Source organism: Corvus kubaryi, unplaced genomic scaffold, assembly GCF_017639235.1.
Source record: "Corvus kubaryi isolate FWS band 111438036 unplaced genomic scaffold, C.kubaryi_AGA036_p1.0 74, whole genome shotgun sequence".
Classification (NCBI taxonomy): domain Eukaryota; kingdom Metazoa; phylum Chordata; class Aves; order Passeriformes; family Corvidae; genus Corvus; species Corvus kubaryi.
The window spans coordinates 18,511,939-18,519,537 of record NW_024582061.1 but is presented as its reverse complement, the minus strand read 5'-3'; positions in this window follow the sequence as shown (position 1 = coordinate 18,519,537).

Here is a 7,599-nt window from a genome sequence, read left to right as displayed (position 1 = left end):
GGTTCTCTAAGCTGCTAGTTAGGAGGGATGGCACATGCGTGTGAGATGTTCAGTGCCCTGTAATGAAATCTGTGAGCTCCCTGGAAGCTCCAGCAAATGGGAGCAACAACATTACAATGCTTGGCATTGAGAGCTGCCATTGCAAGGCATCCTAGAATAATGTCCCACAGAGCAATCGTTTTCATGATGAGTGCCTGTTTGGTGACCTGTGTGCAAAGACACTTCCCAGTTCCACTTAAAAGGGCACAGGAAAACATCCTAGATGAATCCAAGGGTAACTCTCATGCAGTCTAGTACAGAGATATCTAAGCAGACACTCAGCAAAATGTTATATCATACAGAGTCCCATAAATGTGTTCAGAGGTTTGCCTTTTGCCCTGGGGTTATAACGTGATAGAGATCATTCAGCTGAGATACCATGTCACCAAATTGCCTTTTCATCCCAGCAGTGGGTCTTTCCACAGCTAGGAAAAGACATCCATGATGTCAGTGATGTGTGGGCAGGGAACCTGCAAAGCAAATGCTGTTGCCAGATAAATAGAAACTCAGATCTCCAGAGTTTCCAGTTTGGCCTAGAGGACAAGTCAACCAGCAGAATGTATCAGCATAGATACTCCTCATTTGAGCCCCAGGGAACATCTTTACCTAAGCACAGTACACCCTTACCCCTCAAGCTCTGATCTTGTCAGAGCTCAAATACAAGCAACATGAAAGAATATCCCACAATTGCTGATGAATTAGAACATGCTGCCTTCTCTCCAAGTCAGTGCTAAAGCTAAATCTGTCTGCATCACATTAAAGAGCCATGCTCCCTCCCCAAAGCCTGACATGTGAAGCCTCACCTCATTTCTATCCCCTGAAGCTCAGAACTGATCCTGGGCCAGTGCTCCCAGCAAGCAGACTGGCGTCCTGTACTCCTGTCAGGGTCTTGCAGCCAACCTGTGTTTTTCACTGGTGCAGCAAGTCAGAACTGAGCAGTCACCTGATCTGAGCCTTGCAGGGCATAGCAGTCTCCAGAGCTACTGTCTGTAGCCTCTGCTCTCATGCCCTTCCCATGCTAGAAATGCCTCTTGTCTCTGTGCCACACAGCCAAGCCGTAGCTGCCATTCCAATGGCAGATACCTGCCAGAGAGACCCAGCAGGGCTCAAGCTCTGCCGAATCACATCTGCTTCTTTGTCCTGGTTTCCCCCAGCTCATCTATGATTTCATTTAACTGAAATCACGACAGCTATTCCAGTCCTACGTAGGCAGGACAGATCCCTTCACTGGTTTTTTTGGTTGTTTTTTTTAATGAGTATTATTTTGGGGTGTAGGTGGAGGGGATGGTGCTTAAATGAAAAAGTCTGAATCTGTAGCATAAAATCACATCTCAGCCTAAAAGAAGAAGCTGGCAGATTGATGGAAAGCATCACCATAATGTGAGAGAACAAATAGGGTGAAGATGCTGCCAGATGGGAAAGCGAATCCTCCCTGGCTCTATGAGTATGGATATCATCAGTGGTGTACGTACCACTGACACATTCTGCAAGTAAACTTTAATCTTAGCTGTAGCTACCACCAAATTATGCCATGGTCTATAAGAAGCAGCAAAATATTGTACTCAAGTGATCTGGGGGCTTGGAAAATCCTTTGCTTGTCTCACTCAGCAGATCCCAGATTAACACCCCTGTCCTTACACCAGTGGCTTTAGCAGCATGATGAGTAAAGGAGACTAGAAGGGTATTTCTTCCTTGTGCACCCCATTTCCACCTCTCTTACAGCTGGAACCTTCTTGCAGTGAGACAACTGGGAGCAGTGGCTCTATGCAGAAGGCAAGGCAGTTTCTACGTGGGTGAGATTGTTGTTGTGAGGGCTCTAAAGAAGGAGAAAAATCTCCTCTGTTACTAAGCAGGGATCTGAAGGCCATTGTCAGGGGAGAAGCAGAAGAATTTCCATAAAAGGAAGAATTATCCTGCCTGCAGCCAAACCACCTGGACTCTGATCTTGTCAGATGTCACAGCAGTAGCAGGACTGGTCAGCAAGGGGAGACAGGGTTTTGCAGTGATGTAGGGAAGAAGGGAGGGAACTTCTCATCCTGTGAAGACAGTAAATACATTATCCCTGTGGAATTTAATTTTTTTTTCTTTCATGACCAAACGAAGAAGAGTCTTTTATGATCCAGAGGGTGAAGTGCACATCACATGATGTCTAATCTGACTTTCTCATCTAATTCCAACAGGAGCATTTAGATTATGCTGGATTACTTTTCCTCTTTCCACTTTCTTTCATCATTCACCTAAGCTGCTCTGACTGGTTGCCAGCACCAGAACTATTTGAATAACTGTGTATGAAAAATTTCCTTCTGTTGTAAGCAACATAAGGCCCCTGGAAATAAAGTGACCCTTTGCCTGATCAGCAAGAGGGGTCCCAGGACATTAAAGCAGAAATGGACATGACAGAGGAGAAGGCACTTAGAATATAGGATCTCTGTCCATCAATCCAACACATGGACCACTGTGGACTGCAAGGAAAAAGAGGCAGCCCCAGATCCCCGCCCCTTTTTCTGCATTACCCAGGGATTACCTGAGGCAGGTTGTCTCCTTGCTTTGTCTCTGAACCATACCCAGCAGAGATGGCAAAGCTGCAGAGGCTGACACAGCAGAGGCACCCTCCAATGGCCTTGAAGTCCCCGGGACAGAGCTAACATCTGGGTTAAGTGCACCCACAGCAACTTTCCCTTGGCTCAACCAAGTCGATGTTGAATTCTCTTCACATGATGGCTGTTTAAATTCACTGTAAGACAAGGAGGAGGAAAAGAATGGATCAGGGAAAGGAAATAACCAATGCCTGTCCTGCTACTCTTTGGCCAATAAAGTGATAAAGCAGAAAAGAGAGGAGGCTTTTCCCCTGCTGTATTAAGAAGCTGAAAACTGAAGAGCAAATGAAGAGTATATTTGAAGATAGCACAGATCCTCAATAAAGCCTCTCTGAAAATTGATGAAAAATTTCAATGTGCATTAGGAAAGTTGGGATTTGCTAAAGGATAAATCCATCAGACAGGACAAACTGAGGAGCAGAGACCAACACAGATGTTTTGTTTGGGCTCCCTGGAGAGGGGTAGGGGTGCAGAATGAGCGTTAACCTCTGGTGGCCTGTTGGTCAGGGATGGAGCACTAGCATGGAGGTCAAGCATGCAGGGTCTTCAGTCTCTGCTGAGCGTCTTGTGTCATTTCAGGAGACAGCTCCAGCATGCTGGCACCACAGATGCAGAGGCTTCTGGGGAAATCATGAGCTTGGCATGGTCCCCCTCTTGCCTTGCTCTCTGTCCACTTCCCTGCCACAGGGACAAGCTGTGGACAGCACAGGCAAGCAGCACACTTGATGGCTCCCTGCCTCACCAGGAAAGCAGGATAGCATGAGCTGCTCTGGGCCACAAAAATCCAGAGTAGTTTCAGATGTGGTGATGAGGTCTTTGGGAGGAGATGTAGTAACTAATCTCAGTCTTGGTTTTCTCCAGTGTCTCCTATAGGAGAACAAGCAGAAGCACTCTGCCTAGCATTCCAGATCTGCACTTATACTGTCTCCCTAAAATGGAAAAAGATTTGGCCTAAATTTCTTACCTGCTCTTCAAAGATTTCTCTTACCCCCTTTGCATTTCCAACAAATTAATTCCCTTGGAACAGGCCTGTAATTAAGAAACTGTACAGGGAACTTTGTCATCAGGTAAATACAGAAGATAATGCCTGGAGACAGAAATTCTTTCAATGAAGATTAATTAAGCAGAGCTCCTGTCCCAGTCTATCTGGCAGTGGGGAGAACAGGGTTTGAACATGGGAGAGAAGGGTCAATGCTCCCCCCCACTCTGCACATCTGGCACCATCCACCCAGAAAGCATCGTTCAGGGAAGCCTTCAGAGGATACGAATGGTTTCTCTGTTCTCAGGCTTTTTGTTTAGGCAGAGCTGTTACTAAGACTGGTCCTGCATCAGCAGGGAAAAAGGGCAGAGAAAGCATGCTTATTCTTGATCAGAAAGAACCACATCTATTTGCCTCATGTGCATCTGCTTCCCAGAGGGGACATGGACAGGAACTGATGTTTGCAATCCACACAGTGCTTAGTGGGAAGGCAGGTCCAAGAGAGGCAATAGGACACAGCTATGCCTCTTCCTGGCAGATCATCCTGGTAACAGATGTTTTGCCTTAGGAGTTTGTGCTCTTCAGTGCCCACCAGGCAGCAGCAACCTGACTGCAAAGGCCTGAGTCAGTGAAGGGAGCAGGGAAGAATAAAGAGAAAAAGCAGCTTTGCTTTACATGTTGAGTGGAAAAAGAAAATATCCCACATGAGGACAAAAAAGCCCACAGAGGTCACAGCACACAAAGCAATGGGAGATGATCCAGAGCACATCCCAGAAACTATGTTAAAGCAGCAAGAAGAAAAAAGGCTGAGGAAAGGTGTACCAAGTATCCAGCATTAGAATCAATTAAATGTAGCCAAAGCAGGAAAAAGCTCAAGAAAAGACAGGCAAGAGAACAGCAGATGCTGGTGGTGAGCAAGATTTGGAGAGAGTGCTCACTCTTTAACCAGGAGCCTTAGATGTGTAGCTCCTGTTAAAGGGCAGACGTGGACAGGAGCACATTTCCAAAAAACAGGGACGCTCCTGTGCCTCCGTCTTGCACAGCCACATATGAACTGTTTCCATGGATTTCATATGAACCATACCAAAATTTCTTTTATCAACTCAGCCAACAGCACTGGCAAAGACAAGTAAAAAAATGTGTGTTATTCACAGTGATCCCTTCCCCATCACCACTCACAGGAAAGTGGCATGGGCTTTGTGGCTCTCAGCAGGAGATTTTAAACAGAGAGGGGAAGGGTTAGACACACTGGCCATGTCTGATCATGCAGCCCTTCCCACAGGCAGCGAATAACAGGAGCACACAGCTCTTGAGAACAATCTTAGAAAAGCTCCTGCTTATGCATAATAACTTGTTCTTTTAATAACAGGGACAATACCTGCACTTCTTGTAACAAGTTCAGCCCTTGGGACATCTAATGGCAGAATTCCAGAAAGCTGGATCACCTGGCTGGGAAGGCATGGGCACTTCAGGGAACACCAGGTCTCATCTGGGATACAAATGGCTACAAGTAAGCTCTTGGCCCAAGGTGGTGACTGGAATGCTGCTGACATTCCCGGGAAGGAAAGAAGAAAAAAGATATTATGAGAAGGTGAAGAAAGCCTTTGATGCTCAGTTTATTGGGAGGCATAACGTGATATATGAGAGATTTAGCCAGCATTATCAAGTACTGGAGGAGACTGTCAAATCCTTCAGAAGAGTGGTGCAGAGCTGTTCAGGACACTTCCAGAGAATTTATAAGAGGAATCATCATTGCAGGCCTAAGAGACAGGGAATACTGGGCTACTCCGTCCAGCTTGAACACACACTGACCTTGGCAAAGAACAAGAAAACCTACAAGAGTAGAAAAGAAACATGAAGATTCAGAGGGTAGGATATGCAGAGGAGGAATAGAAACAGATAGTTTGACCAAGCCCCAGGCAAATGAAAAGGACTGTACACACCAAAAAAAAAACAAACCCAACCCGACTCCAGGGACACAGAAAGAAACAAGAGAAACCATTCTGAATATCTCTATGAATTCATGTCCTCTGTTTTCATGCACAAAACAAGGTTTCAGGAGATCAAAAGAAAGCAAGGCCTCTGTTTGACAAGCAAGGGCATAATTAAGAGAAGCTGCATTTGGCACCAAAGTCCCCTGAGGGGACCCCCAGCAGCAGGGTAACCCCTCACACCACAGAGGCCTTAATTTGCAGGACTTCAGATGTTACAATGAAACCCTGAAGGCAATTACAATTTGGATTGCCAGGAGGTCCCAGAGACAAACAAAAAACCCCTTGAGCCCACAACCCCAAGGCTGGCCCAGTCTTCCATAAAAACTCTCGACAGGGGCAGGGTAAAGTGAATTTTTTCCCTGACAAATGTTCATTTGTGGTCAGCATCTCCATGCTCTGTACCACTTGCAGCTTGGCAGGGGATATTTTTGATATATATTAGGAGGCAAAGGCTCTCATTTGAAAATGAGAGCAACAGAAGTGGCAGAAGATGCACTCCTGATGTGAGGAAGGAGCTAGATGCCCAGGTGTGATTAATGCCATGTAATTTTTGGTGTCTAAGCACAGATAAAAGCATAACATAGAAAATGGAGCTAGAATTGCTTGCAGTCAAAGGAGAGACAGCTACTTTTACATTGTGATTCTTTGATCTATTTGAGATAGGTACATAGGGATGAGATAAATCGTGCCCTTCCTCTCCCGTGGATATAAGGGGAGCCTGGCACTGTGGTAGGCATTTTTCGTCAAAGAGAGAAACTTGCTCCCCACAGCTAGAGAGCTGTTAAAGGCTTCAGTTACCCACGTAAATGCACAACTGACCTGGCAATAAAAACCAGCGAGGACACCAGTGGCACAAACCCTGTGCTAAAGCCCATATATCTGGGAAGATGCTGCACTAGCTGCAGGTGCAAGACCACTGCCACCCCAGGGGAAGACCATGGGGCTGCCTTGGCCTTCACTCAGGAGATCAAGACTTTGCTCAAAAGCCCAAGTGCTCTCCTCCCAAGGCCCAGCATGGCCCCAGCAAAAGGCCAGCTGTGGAAAGCAGAGGATCACCACTCACACACCCCATAGACAAAGCCCCAGAGTCTAACAACCACCAGAACCTTCAGTGGAAGAGGCAAGAAACAAGCAGTTATCATTTCCTTTGCAAGACGGGTGAGTTTGTCCATCCCATCACTTAAGGCAGCCTCCATGCCAAATAGGAGCTAACGCTCTGCGCTGCCCAGCCCCATTTTCTCATTTCTCTGCTCTTCTGGGTCTGCTAGTCTTGACCCAAGAAGGTCATGGCAGCCTGTGTAGCTGGGAATATAGCCAACCAGCACAGCCCAAAGGGCAATTATAGTGATCATTTGCCTTTTCTCTGTTTGATGGGCAGCTAAGTGCAGGGTAGGGGAGCTGTGCCACAAACTGTGCCCAAGAAGTACTTCACAGAGAAATTAAGAAGATACTCCTGAAAAAAAAAATATCCTGTTCTGGAGGGGCCCAAAGAGGTCTTTGTTTAACAGGCACCACACACAAGTGAACAGTGGCAACTCAGGAGCTCCTGCCCTCCTCTGCATAGGAAGGATTATTGCTGGTTTCCAGGGAGGAATATTTGTGTCTGGATGGTCAGAATGAAATGCTATTTAGGGAGAAGTACAGCAACCTTCTTCCCCTGGTGCTTCAGCACTGCTGTCTGAGGGAAGCCAGACTGCTCCACCTCTGTCATCTCCTCAGACATTTTCAACAGGAACACAGTTATTTCCAATTGCAGAAGGCTGTTGGTTTTGTATGTGCATAAGCATGTGTGCTGACCATGTGAAAATGAGCTTACAGAGCTGGAAAACAATAATTTCTCTATTTGCATAACTTTCTTCTTCATCTTCTATGCAGTCATAAGAGCCTGGGCAGTGGCTGCAAGCAAGAGAATCCAGTCAGAACCTGGAGAGCTCCAAAGAGGTCCATTGGGGTTGAAGGAATATTTTACTGCTAGACAAGGTGTGGGGGG